The sequence below is a fragment of the Enhydra lutris genome, unplaced genomic scaffold (assembly GCF_002288905.1).
Source record: "Enhydra lutris kenyoni isolate GAN:26980312 unplaced genomic scaffold, ASM228890v2 scaffoldscaffold27, whole genome shotgun sequence".
NCBI classification, from domain to species: domain Eukaryota; kingdom Metazoa; phylum Chordata; class Mammalia; order Carnivora; family Mustelidae; genus Enhydra; species Enhydra lutris.
The window spans coordinates 10,021,951-10,036,024 of record NW_019154111.1 but is presented as its reverse complement, the minus strand read 5'-3'; the positions used below and the strand labels follow the sequence as shown (position 1 = coordinate 10,036,024).

The following is a 14,074-nucleotide window of genomic DNA, read 5'->3' as shown; positions in this document are numbered from 1 at the left end:
AAAGAACTGAATGTACATACAATTTGAGTAAACTAATAATCAAACATGAATGTGTCCTCCCATGTCCTTTTTATTCCCTTTTTCCCCTCAGTTACTACTCACATTTTTACCTTCAGCTGCTTCTTTGGTAATATATTAAAAATCAAATACATCAACCTAACTAGAAACCTGCTGTATCCATAACTCTTCCTCATCCCGTATAGGCAACTAATCACAAAATCCTATCAATTAATATTTCATGTACCACTTTTAGGATTTTTTTTTTTAAGATTTTATTTATTTATTTGAGAGAGTGAGCGAGAGAGCACAAGAGTAGGGGGAGGGTAGAGGGAGAAGCAGGCACCCTGCTGAGCAGGGAGCCTGCTGCGGGGCTCGACCCTAGAACCCTGGGACCATGACCTGAGCTGAAGGTAGACACTTAACCAACTACGCCACCCAGGTGCCCCCACGTTTAGGATTTCTGTGATATTAATTTACCACCATTTAAGACCTACTGCTATTGACTTGGTATTTTTCTTTAAACTAGCTCATTTTTAAAGGTTCAATAATTGTAAGAGAAAACTTTCTATAACTACCATAATTAGAAAACCAGATTCAGCTGTCATATATAGAAGATAATAGGGAAAACACACTGAAAACAATTTCTGGTTAGAAATTATTGCCCAACCCAAGATTCTGAGCTGAGACATGCTCCCATCTCTTTGTCAAAAAGGCAGATAAACAGGACGGACGCCTGGGTGGCTCAGTGGGTTAAAGCCTCTGCCTTTGGCTCAGGTCATGATCTCAGGGTCCTGGGATCAAGTCCCGCATCGGGCTCTCTGCAGGGAGCCTGCTTCCTCCTCTCTCTCTCTCTCTCTCTGCCTACTTGTAAAATAACTAAAATAGTTTTAAAAAAGGAAGATAAACTATGCTGGTGGTTAAAGACGAAGCAGCACCTCTGACGTTGGCAGTGAACTGTGCAGGGGTTAATTACATACATCCGCAGTCAGAACTCCTGGATTGGAATTTCAATTCCTCCTCCTATTAGCTATGTGATATAAGGCAAGTTACTTTAACCTCTCTGTACATTAGTTTCCTCATCTATAAAATGGGAATGTTAATAGTACCTCCCTTATAAGGTAGCTATGAGGTTAAATGGATTAGTATTTGCAAAACACTGAAATCTTCACTGTATGTTTGTTCAACATAGAGTATAACAACCAGGCACGATGACACAGCTCGGTTCTACTGAAGAGCGCACGAGCATGGCAACAACTCGCAAGTCACAAGGAACAACACCCTATCATGTGATGAAAATTCCAGAGCATCGATCAATCAAGATACTAGATATGTCAACGACACATACCAAAAGAGGCCTGAGAATGAGTATGTAGTGAAGGAAATGAGCTCTGACTTTCCTCTCCCTGGACTAGACCAGGGATTTGGCCACTCCCCAGGTTCAACAACCTCTGGTCGTTGTAGTAGACATGTCAAGGATGACAAAACTCTGCTTCAAGGACCTAGAAATCTAAAGAGGGAGAGAGATGATTTTTAAAAATCACAATATAATATGATGATAAAGGTAATGGCATGGAAATCAGAGAAAGGGAAAATGATGCCAATGGAGTCAGAAAAGGCTTTGCCAATGAGGTCAACATCGAGGTGGGTCCTAGAGGCTGAGTAGCTGTTCATCCACCAGACAAGAGAAAGGGCCGTCCAGGCTCAGAATGCAGGAAGCCTAAAGGTGGAAAAGCAGACTGCGTTCAAGGACTGGCACCACATGTGATTACCTGAACTGCTTCTTCTACGTTGTCTAAGCCCCCAAACCCCAAATACGCAAGACTTTGAATGGCGGGGGGGCAGTGTCTATGACACAGTGCTTTCTTGCTACATCGTGCCCAGGCTGAACAAGTGTGAAGAATCAGCAGCTGAGGGATACCCCAGTGGACTGAGCCTGGTAGCACAGGGAAGGGGAAAGTCTTTAAAGACAGGCGGAAAGATAATTGAGAATGATGTGGCATCACTGTGACCCTCTTGGAAGCAACTACAAAACAAGATCACACTGATGAGCAGCAAACCAAGCCAAATGGGTGTTGGTGAGCAATGGATTTAGAATGATATCTGGATGAAAATGAGGGATATAAAGAGCCAAAGGCTCTCTAACTTCTGATTAATTTAGGACATAGAAGCCAACGAAAGAAAGGGGTTCTGCATGTCTGTTTTCTTGAACATGCAGAAATGACGTTACAACCTCAACCATAGAGACCTGGGCATACAACTGTGTTCATCCAAGGTGTTCCTGAAATTAGTACGATTATGTGTAGATTCAATAGGAAACAGATTTCTCCATAGAACAGGTAAAGAAAAAAAATGGTTAAACTTAAAAAAAAGTATGACCTATTTGTTGTGATAGTCACAACAGATTCGATTTCAACAAAGTACAAACATACTTTCCTTTTCCAGTCAACAGCCTTCAAAACTCTCAACCACTGAGCCTAAAAGTGGAAGAAATGGGTGCAGCTATGGCAAACCAGCACACCCTATCTGACAGACGTGTGTGACTGAGTGTGTGCTGGGTGAAGGGAAGAGGAACCCTCAAATGCTCTACACTTTCTCGTCAGATTAAACACATCAATTTAGAAACAATGGGAGGAAAAGTTTACCAATGAAGCTAAAATAGAGAAGAGAAAGAAAAGTTTACTAACGAAGCTAAAATAGAGAAGAGAAAGATAAATTCAACAAGGACACTCTGAAGTCCTATAGATACCACAAGCTTGGAGGGCATCCATTGGGAGAGAGCAGCAAGGAATCAAAGCGGAGGTAAATAGGTGTGACTATGGGTAAGACAGAGGTAATAAGCATGGGAAAAATTCTGACAAAGCTTTACTCTGATCAAGCCTTGTTAGTGGGTAAAAGCATGGGCCGGGAAGCCTGAGAAAGTGCTAGAACTGGCATGGTGAGGGCAGATGGGGACAATCTCTATTGCTCCCTCTTTCTCTTTCCTCTGGTGTTTGCTTTTGGACTCTTTGTCATAATCTTTGCCTCCCTTATTTATCCATCTTTGCACTTATCAAGAATTTCTTTCTCCTTGTGGCTCTCTTCTTGGCTTATTTCTTCTTCCTCACTTTTGCTCTTGCCCTTAAGTGGGCAAAAATGTATGTGATGCCTAAGTTTGTTGTTGTTTGTTCAAAAGAGGTCAAGTTGAGTATGTCACATATCTGACTCTCAAAATCAGAAGCATTAGTTTCACCCCCCATGCCCTACTTCTTATGGCTGGATTCCTTTTTTTTTTTCCCCCTCCAGACAATTAGTAGGAAAAAAAATTTAGAGAAAAAAAGAAATTCCCCTATTCCCTATTTAGCAAATACATTCTGAGGTCTCTTCATTTTTGCTTATATGAATCTCTTCCTGATCTTTTCATTACTTCTCTAATTTTTAACTTTGTGAGCATGGGGAACAAAGAGTAAGAAGTATCGTTGACACGTGTAAAACTGTGATGCTTTGTGTGAGTTATAAAAAAACTAATTTTTCAAAGAAAGCAAAATGTTTTTCTCTGGTAAGTCGAAGTTAGCATTGCCATTCTGGACTCTCACACTGCTGAATTAACATATATGGGGGGCAGGCCAATGAATTCCTGAGGCCCCTCATGAAACTGGATTTCCAAATGTCTCTTGTCTACTGGTTATCTATTTTTCTAATTATTTCCCAATGATCTAGTTAAACAATCCTTCTCATCCCTCAATTCCATATACTTCTCAATTTTAAATCCACTTTCTTCTACTCTTCATCCTAACCAGTTTATGGCTGTCTGGGTCTACCATTCAAGTGCTCTTTCAGAGAATTAGAAATAATAACTAAATCACCCAGTGTTCGGGAAAGATATAAACTGATAAAAGTGAAACGTTGTTGAGCAGCCTCTTTTTCCCTAAATGCAATGCTTCGTATCACCATTCTTTATTTTCCCAAGAATGAAAAGAACATTGTAGGAAATTATTTACAATAAACTCTAAGTATGTAATTTCTTTTGAGTGCATTCAAATAGTATGGGCTGCATCTAAGTTTGATTCTGCTGTTGTTTAAAAAGAAGAGTAAAATCAATATATATAAGTGTGAAACCCTGTACTTGGTTGGCGAGTTTATTATTCTGAATCTGGACAGAATCTGAAAGTGTTCTATACAATCCCAACAGAGATGATTAACCAATAGACTCTCCTTCTACCAGAACTAGTTCCTGTCTTTAAATGAAATTCCTCCTGCTGAAACTGAATCCTTAAAAAAAATTAATCCCATACTCAGATGTAGCTAGAAAAGAGCCAGTCGTAATCCTCCATGTCGTACTTCTACACATACTACCAGAAGGTTATCCCCTCAAACTTCTCTTTTAACTAAATATCTGTATTATGCAGCTACATATTTTTTTATCCAGCTCTTCAACTGCAATGTGGATCTTTTCTGTATGTTATTCAAATTCTAAACCCCTCTCAGGTTATTTAAATTCTGTGAACCTTGATTTCTTCATCTAAGAAATAAAGCTAGTGACACCTGACTTTTTCCTCTCTTTTAAGAATCAAATTAAATCATATGCGTAAAGGCATTTTTAAGAAGTTAAAAACAACCTACTCATTCTAAGTAGGTATGTGAGCAAACAAATGAGAAAGGGGGACCAGAATGAAGAAAAGACATTAAGGATAACACAGTTAAAATTTAAGTCAAGCTTTGTCTATATTTCTTGCACTCACTAAAGCTTATTCACTCTGTGACAACTTCCAGTTTTGAATCTAATAAGGACTAGCATAGCAAATGATAACAAGTTAAGATCTTACCTATTGCTGCATTCAGAAAGATCTATTGCAAAAATCTTGAGCTGGCTGCTGGATGGGCGATGGTATAGTTAGGGAGACAAAGACACTGAATTTCAAATGTAGCATTTACTAGCTTTAAGATCTTGGAAAAATTACACAGGCTATCTAAGTCTTAGATTCTCCATCACCAAAATGAGCACAATAATCAGAGTTCTGGCACAGTGTGGCAAAATGATATAGTCAGGACCAGTAAATGATACACAAATACAAAAGCTACCTATGTATTTTATACATTAAGTTGTAATAAAGCATCTAAATCCAAATTCTTTGCCAGTTGTCTGAAATAAGAATGAGTCCTTTTCTTTGAGTATGGCTCTGCTGAGTTCCCTATCCTCTTAATAATAGACTATCATTAATTTGAGCTGGTTTTCTTAAAGGTGAGTGAGGACTAAAAGACCCTCATAGAGCAATCAGCATGCAGGATCCCTCTTGATTTCCATCCCCCAATCCTTCCCACAGTTCTCTCACCCATACCCACACCTAATTCAATAGCCAGTTTTCAGTAAATCACATTTATGAGTCTTTCCAAAGCATTCCCCATATTTTTCATATAATAGCAAGAGATGACATGACATTTAACTAATTTATGCAACAACAACACCTAACATAAACAGGCTTGCAAACAAACATGACTGACTTTTGGTAAGCATCCAACTTAACTGATCAGGTAATGCACAGGAAATGTCAGAAAATCTACTGGCGATGAGCACCAATGAACCACAGAGATGACTGACTCTATTTCATGAGGGAATGGAATGGAAGTTGTTTAACCTACCAGGTGGATTCTGGGGAGGTCAGATAAGAGTTATACCACAGCTGAATCATCACCACCACTTTTGCTTTCACTCTAATCCCATATCCCTGGGTTTGCTCCTGGAAGATCCCACAAAATTGTTTACCCTTCTTTGACCACATGATCCCTAAGAAAATTGATCTGAATCCCTCCAGAAAGCTACAAAACAAACTTTCAAGTTGACCAAATCCAGTCACAAGATTTCAAGATTAGTCTGAAGTGATTCTAGCTTGTAGGAGGCAGAGACAGGGACAGATCCAGGAATATTAAACACAAAGCATACCACTAAAAAACAAAACAAAACGACCAAAAAAACCCAAAACACTCTTTGGCTAACCTTATAATGAGAGCATTTTCTGCACAGTAAGATGTGTGTGGCCCCCGTGTACACCACTGGATGAGCAGAGATGTCTTGCTCCAGCTTCGACAAATTGGGTTCTAAATGCAACCCGAACTGTTAACTCCAAAGAACTGGCCTTTTAAACCTGGTGCTTCTCAAAGACTTATAGCTACAATCTGATATGTCACATAAGTATGAGGAGCAAGACAAGTCATCCTACTCTACTAATAAAGTATTGAAGATTGTGACCGACTGACTTCTTACACAAACCATAGATGACCCACGATTATCCCCGTGATAAGCTGCTCTCATTCCTTGGGTTTCTGGGTTGTTTTCTAAGTGAGAGTGCTACAGGTAGCACCCTGGAAATGCATACCATCATCACCCCTTCATCTATCCCTTTATTTATAATGTGGGTAATCTATGCAGCACCACAGCACATATGAACAAAGAGAGAGAACTGTTGTTCTATCACTGAGGTCAGTAAACTGCAGCCCAAGGGCCAAATCTTGCTTACCACTTGTTTTGGAAATAAAGTTTTATCAAAACATAGCCCCATCCATTCACTTACATATTTGTTCATGGATGCTTTCGTGCTGCGATGACAGAGTTACATAGTTGCAAGAGAAACTGTCTGGCCTGCAAAGCTTAAAATATTTACTATCTGGCACTTTACAGATAGTTTGCTGACCCTGGCTCTAACAGAAATATGGTACCTTAACCAAAAGGCCTAGAAAACCTAGTCTTCTGACACTTTGGGAGAGAAAATGAATAGCTATATAAAGAAGATGCTTACCTAACACGCAAATCCTCCCCAAAAGCAAGCAGATAACTTAGATACAGAACTAGTTTTCTGAATGACCAAACACATACACTGAAGATCAAGTTCTCTCAACTTACTATTCTTTTTTTTTTTTTAAGATTTTATTTATTTATTTGTCAGAGAGAGAGAGGGAGAGAGAGCAAGCACAGGCAGACAGAATGGCAGGCAGAGGCAGAGGGAGAAGCAGGCTCCCTGATGAGCAAGGAGCCCGATGTGGGACTCGATCCCAGGACGCTGGGATCATGACCTGAGCCGAAGGCAGCTGCTTAACCAACTAAGCCACCCAGGCGTCCCTCAACTTACTATTCTTAAATACAAGACTATGAGTCACAGAGAGGATAGTTCCTGAACTTGTGTTTTATTTATTGTTTATTTGTTTATTATTTGTTTGTTGCCATAAAAAAGAGAAGCAAAAATTATTATGGAGTTCCAGGATGGTGACGGCATGCTCTTGTGTGTTTTAGAAGCAAGATATTCCGTGCTCAATATGCCTACCCGACAAACGGCTCCTCCAACCCAAGTTCAAATTCACTTAGAATTACAGGCTTGCTATCTTCCAAAATAAGAACATAATCGTTGTTCACTTAATTGCTTCATTTTATGCATCAATATTTTCTTAATGTTCTCAGGTTTTAAATTTTTAAAAGCTATTTACAGATTGCTTCTTTTAAATATCTGGCACTATAGTTTTCCAAGAAAATGGCTTTTTAAACTATACATCCCAATACAGCTCACTTCTTTGTTGAATGAGAGTATGAAAAATAATTCTAGACTTCATTTCTTTTTTGTAACAACACTTACTGGCTGAGTAAGAACCACAGTAACAGGTACTGCTTGGGTTACAATGGGAACCACATGTCATATCCTCATATGCGTTCCTGGGAGAGAGGCTGTTCCCCACCTACCACTGACAGTTTCCTCTTGAGAAGTCACCACCACAGAGAAGCAAAACTCATTGAATGCCATTAAATGTGGAACAAGGGGAAGGAAAAAGTCATATGAACAATATTTTAGTGTTAATATGATGATATTTGAGTAAATTATGACTCCAATTTTGAGAAGATTTGAGGGTCTATATATACATACAAGCAAAAAAGCTAAACTCTACTCATAATGATACTCTAATTTTATAAAATTCTTCTCTACCAAAGAGAATTCAAACCAATTATATATTCCTGAAATATACTTACACCACTACTTTCCTCCAGGCTCTGAAATTTCATTTAAGAAATGTAATAAAAGCAAGTAAATTCCAAGTACAAGGACAAGTTTCAGTACTCACCCCTTGAAACTGTTCTTTTGCAAAGTAATAAGATTAATCATCTACAAGCCTCTGTATATTAAGCCCATCATAAAAGTAACCAGTAAATAAGCCTAATACTTTCTTGAAGGACGTGTCAAAAATCTCAATTTACAAATAAATAAACTGAAATTAAGAAGAGCTTGAGATCTTTAAATTAAAAAAAACAGAAAAAACATGACACACACTGACAATAAATACAAAAAAACTTTACATTAGTCATCTTCCAAAGACAATATTCAAAGGCAATTGCTTGAAATTCTGAGTGTATTTTTCCACTAGAAAATGGCCCAAAGGCAGCTGTAAAGCCTAAAGGGGACTTCTTCCCACAAGTATCAGAGGCTGATGGCACTGGGTTAGTGAGATGTCTAATTTCCCTACAGAACATAGGGAACTTGCAGAGAATTGTAAAGTTTTAAAGGATTTGAGAAATCCATTCTTTCAAGCATCATCTCTGTTGATAGGAAGAAACAAAGATTCAGCAACAGTAAATGACCACCAGAGGACCCATAGCCAGAAAGAGTCAACACAAGAGCCAAGAAGCCCTGCCTCCATTCCCGCCATCTTTTTCTGGGTACACACAACTGAGGTTGACTGGATAAGCGTTCTTAAGCTCACAAAGAGAATGCAGAAAGGAAAGGGAAAAACCTGTTGTCAACTTGGCAAGCAAGAGTCAGGCCAGAGGAAAAAGAAGAAACAGATTAAGGGAAGTGCGGGGAGACGGGAATGAATGGGCTTGTAGAGCACAACGCCAGTTATCCTAAGAAGGAAGAAAGGAGTTGACTGACCAAATCACTCCTGACTCAGAATCTGTTTGCAGGCCTTGAATGTGACCTTTCCCAAGCAAAACTACTAATATTACCACTAAGTACCTCTGCTAAGTAATCAACAGTCTCTGGTTCATGTCCCCCAAAGCCTAAACACCAAAGAAAATACTACTAAGTTCAGAAAACTGCCCAACACACACTGAAGTGCCACTCCCTGATTTGAGTCCATGCCAGGTCTGTACCCCACACCAGTTAACTCACTAAAAGAAGTCTCAGTACCGTAGCCCAGCTTCTCTTTGGAAGGGACGGAAATGGCAAACGTACTGGCAGATACTAGTGATACATTTCAACTTTGATCAAATGTCCATTTGAAAGGCATAAGCCTTATTTTTTCACTTGAGCATAACATTATTTTGAGTATTTAAGTCCGGCTTCTAAGTTGCTTGACCAATTTCTAGGGAGTTTTATTCACTTAAACAGGTTTCTAGCCACAATTGAGAATGTCAGCATTACTGTAGGTCTACTTACAAACTGCTACTCTGTATTTTACCTACAGGGCAACCCTATCAGCAAAGTAACTACTTACTCTTTTAAATTCCTTGGCCAATAACAAGGAAACATCATTTCAAACAGTCATGCTTTATCAAACCCTCACCATCCATAATGTGCTGAATGTTGTTGGATAAACAAATTAAGTATACCTTAAACAGAATCTTCATGTGAAAACTTACGTATTCCCACACAAGGCAGAATTTACAATGGTCAAGAAGGAAAACCAAACTCAAAGAGCCATTTAGAATATGGATTCAAAATAATTGGAATAATGTCTTGCTAAAATGAGATCAAAACATGTACCTTTCAAATACATGTCACAATAGACAATGTCACAACAATGTCATAACAGACATTCAAAGATCAAATGCATCAATGGAATCTTCTAATAAATTTGTTTTGTTATCAAAAAATTTGCATTAATAATCCTTTTCAAAACTTTGATATTCTGGTTGGTTTTAAATGTCTGTGTGTTTCACCATAGTTGGAATGTGATTATCCATTTATAGACAGATTTGTGTGTGACTGGACACTCCAAACCTGGTTTTTCCATATGGATAGATAGATAAGATTAGACCCAGATAGAAATAAATATGTAACATATTCAGAGAGAAAAAAAAATTTAAATTATTCCATTTACGCAGTGGCCAGATTTCTGGCAAGTGCAACCAGTTAGAACATAGTATTGACTGTGAATAAGATTTTTTTTTTTTTAATTCTTAGCAACGAGGTGTCAGGGTCTGTAAACCTCACTATACATGAGTTTTATGTGCCTTCAGATCTTCATGAATAAAATTGCATGTAAAATCAGATAAAAATCAGAACCCAAGTTCTACAACCAAATAAACACACTTTTTGGAATATAACTTACCAGTGGGAGATAGACCCCACTCAATAACCAGAAATATTTTTGGCCTTTAGACTTTGAAATATTTGTTGAAACACTTTTGCCACCCAAAGATAAAAAAGAAACAGACATATGGGAAGTGCAATTTGACTTAGGGAATGAGCAGGAATAATGAAGCCCAAAAATACACAGTTGAAGTGTTTAAGTATTCATTAGTTCTATGCAATAAATAAATGGGTACTAGACTTCTGAAGAACACCTCAATCCTTTGCAGACAACTCATCAGAACCGTAAGAATAGCATTTGGCTTACAAACCTTAGACTAAATATAACCAGAAGAATGGAACCTTGACCACAGTTGGAGAAATAAGGGATGAGAACAAAAGAACTATTGGCACTTCTTAACAAAAGAAGTGTTAAGCTGACCGACCAGGGTGAGATTATGTGACGATAATGAGACTAGGAAAAAGAGACTTGGTTTTAGTGTAATATGGAATACATCATATGGAAATTCTGGAGCCTAAGAATGATCAGACAAGCAGCCTACTGAGTGGGAAGGATTTGGTCTAATATTACCCAACGACGGTCTCACAATAACATGACAGACATGAATCACAGGATGAAGTAAAAAGCAGGGTGTTTAAAAATAGCTCAATTGTTTTTAATTTATAAATCTGTTACTGTCTCACAGTCATTTAAGGGCAATTCATTATTCCTGGTTTTAAATATAAGGAACGAATAACCTCTCCTCATTTGACCTGCTAATACTCCGAACTGAGACAACCGACAACTGAGAGGTCGTGGTGTAAAAGGGACAGACCGGCTGTGGTCAGAGTAAGGGACTGAAATCCTTTTTTTTTTCCTTCTTCTTCTTTTTTCTAACCTCTTTAAAAAGAAAAAAAAAAAAAAAAGAAAAAGAAAAAAGGCCAAGGAAGTGTGGAATATCCAAAATTCATAGGACACCAGAGTTCAAACTATGGAGTGGGTATTTTTAAATGAGGATCTCTAAAGGACTCCCAGCTTGGTTTAAATAGAAGCAAGCAATATTCCAATACAAACACGTTCTTTGAGATGTACTATCTCTGGGATATGCAATGCAAAGCATATGAAATACCAAATGTCCAGCTCGCTTGTGCTCTCTCTCTCTCTCTCTCTCTCTCTCACACACACACACACACACAGCATGCAGTCACGCCCAGCCACCTGAGTGCCACATGCCTTGAGAGAGATCTAAAGCTGTGACAAATTAAACTAGATCCTATTTCTTTAAGGCCCAGAACTGAAAAGAACTGAACACTAGTGGTGAACCTGTATCCCTTTGATCTTCATTGTAACAAAAAAGCAAGATGACATGCTCAAATGAAAAATGATTTATAATGGATGAAAGAAGGGCTATTCTTTCTTTGAATTTATCTGTTCGGAAGGGAAAAAGGTGGGGGAATTTGGGGGAGAAAAATAAATTCTGGAAACACAAAACAACCCTTACAAGATAATAATATCAATAATGGAGTGGAGCAGGGAGCCAGGAGAAAGAAAGGATGTGAGGAAAATCACTTCAGTCTCCATTAGAAAGGGGAGAGATTCTAATCTAACAAATGCGTGGAAGACAATTTCTCATTTAAGTAAGATAAATTTTAAAAGAACCTGATTATGCTGCAAAGTTGCAAGTAGAAAGCATGGTACCTCACGGATTAACCCTGTATTACAGTGACTCTGGAATTCATTTCAAAATGGCTGGATTTTATTACTGCTTTCCAGCAACAATTTACTACTTTATAAGATATAAATATTGGGAGTAATAAATTTGTCTGGTTGCTACCCTTAAATATTAAAATTGAACTTAATTAAATGCATTATTCACAGGGGACACAGTTCCCCGAGCTAGCCCCTCAGTATGGTAATGTAAAGTTTTAACTGAGTTTATATTATTTATACAGATTTTTTTAAAAATCTGTGGCTGATATTTTTCACCTATGGAACAACCTATCAGCACCCAGACATACTAATGCCACACTAATGAACTGTTTTATTGTCAATACTTTTTTTTTTTTTAAGCCAGAGTATAACTCAACCAAGATCAATGGTTTAGTCAGCCAAATCACGACTTATTTTTGTAAGAATTAGTGTATACAAAAGCGGAGCAGAGGTTCTAGAGGAGAACCTTTGGAGTTAGCTGTAGTCATAGTTCTTACAGCCCTGAAGAAGTCATTTAGTTATTTAATATGTGTGTAGACTCAGACCTGTGCAATGTTCTGCAAAGATCCATGACACTCCTAAGTCATGATACAAGGTGCTGAAGAAACAGATGATTGCTGCCCCCGTCTACTAAGAGCTGATATCCACTGGGGAAGTGGAGCAGAAACACAGAAGCAGAATAACAAATTTCACAGTGGATGGAAAAATGTTAACAAAAATGGTTCCAAAGATGAGGCTCAAGAAAGAGTTAAGGTGGAAAAGATGGATATTCACGAGCAAAGGCATTAAAGCATGGAGGGATGGTAGCCTGAAAATGCATGGCAGGTTCAGCGACCTGGTTCATGGCAGTGGCACTGAAGCTGCACTTGGAAATATGGCCAATAATAATTAGCTAAAAATCCAAAAAAAAAAAAGATAAGAAATATGGCCAAAGATGAGGTAGCAAAACCGAGCATGGGCAGACTATGAAGATGCGCCTTGGTACCCTGCTGAAGCTCCAACTTGACCTGGAGACCATGGCGGGCCACTTCAGGACTTCCTGCCTGGGACTAACACATCAGAGGTTCACCTGAGATAAACCAAACCACTCCAGAGGCAGTGTGCAACACTGAGGCAAGCACTTGGGATGTACTTGAAGGGATAAAGGCTAAATGTCACGAAGGCCCAGATAAGGTCTGTGCCAGAAGGTTTGCATTCCAGGGGGTTTTTTTGGTTGTTTTTTAAAAGATTTTATTTATTTATTTGACACAGAGAGAGAGATCACAGGTAGGCAGAGAGGCAGGCAGAGAGAAAGGCGGAAGCAGGCTCCCTGCCAAGCAGAGAGCCCGATGCAGGACTCAATCCCAGGACCCTGAGATCACGACCTGAGCCAAAGGCAGCGGCTTAACCCACTGAGCCACCCAGGCATCCCTGGATTCCAGAGTTTTCAGGAAGTGGAATCAGCAGGGTATGGAAAAGGAGGAACGGCAAGGAGGACAACTGGATTTCTGATATAGAGGGTGGTCTCGCTCACTGAGAAAAAGAACAGCAGTCTCTACACAGTCTGCAAGTGAGAAGACTCCGCTAAATGTTCCGTGTCGAAAACTACAGCCTAAGAATCTAGACTCTGAAGTTGTTGTTTTACAACAGATGGCTCGAGCCCTGGGTGTGGATGAGACTAAATGGAGTACAGAGGCTGGAAAGAAAGTACTCACAGGAACCTGAGGAGCAAAGGAGATGATGGACACGAGCGCATCCCGTAAGCTGCACCTTCAACACAGAGGTGCTTTTCTTTTAATGACGTATCAGTGCCCACCCTCCTTATCAGATAATCTCTGATGACTTTTTATGAACAATTCTATATATTATGGGATATGGAGTTAATGATTAGAATCTAATGGATGACAGAACTTTAGGCAGTGCAGTTTATTAAAACCTATCTTCACACAGATTACATAAGCCCACACCCCCAGATTAGAACATACAGTGAAGGGCTCCCTATAACCAAGACAATGATGGATGTTAGCCTGGTCCCCAGAAATGTAGTATAACAGTAGTTTCATGGAAAATCATAAATGATTGCTGATGCTTCTGACGCTTTGCCCAGCTGCCTTTATTAACCACAATGAAGTGAAAT

At 38.9% G+C, this 14,074-nt stretch overlaps 1 protein-coding gene and 1 pseudogene across 3 annotated transcripts in view; one reads left to right on the top strand and one right to left on the bottom strand.

The window, feature by feature from the left end:
- Nucleotides 1-14,074, bottom strand: part of LOC111151953 (coiled-coil-helix-coiled-coil-helix domain containing 3) — a 277,584-nt gene that overhangs the window by 114,845 nt on the left and 148,665 nt on the right. The window lies entirely within an intron of this gene.
- Nucleotides 1-14,074, top strand: part of LOC111151871 — a 30,123-nt pseudogene that overhangs the window by 2,392 nt on the left and 13,657 nt on the right.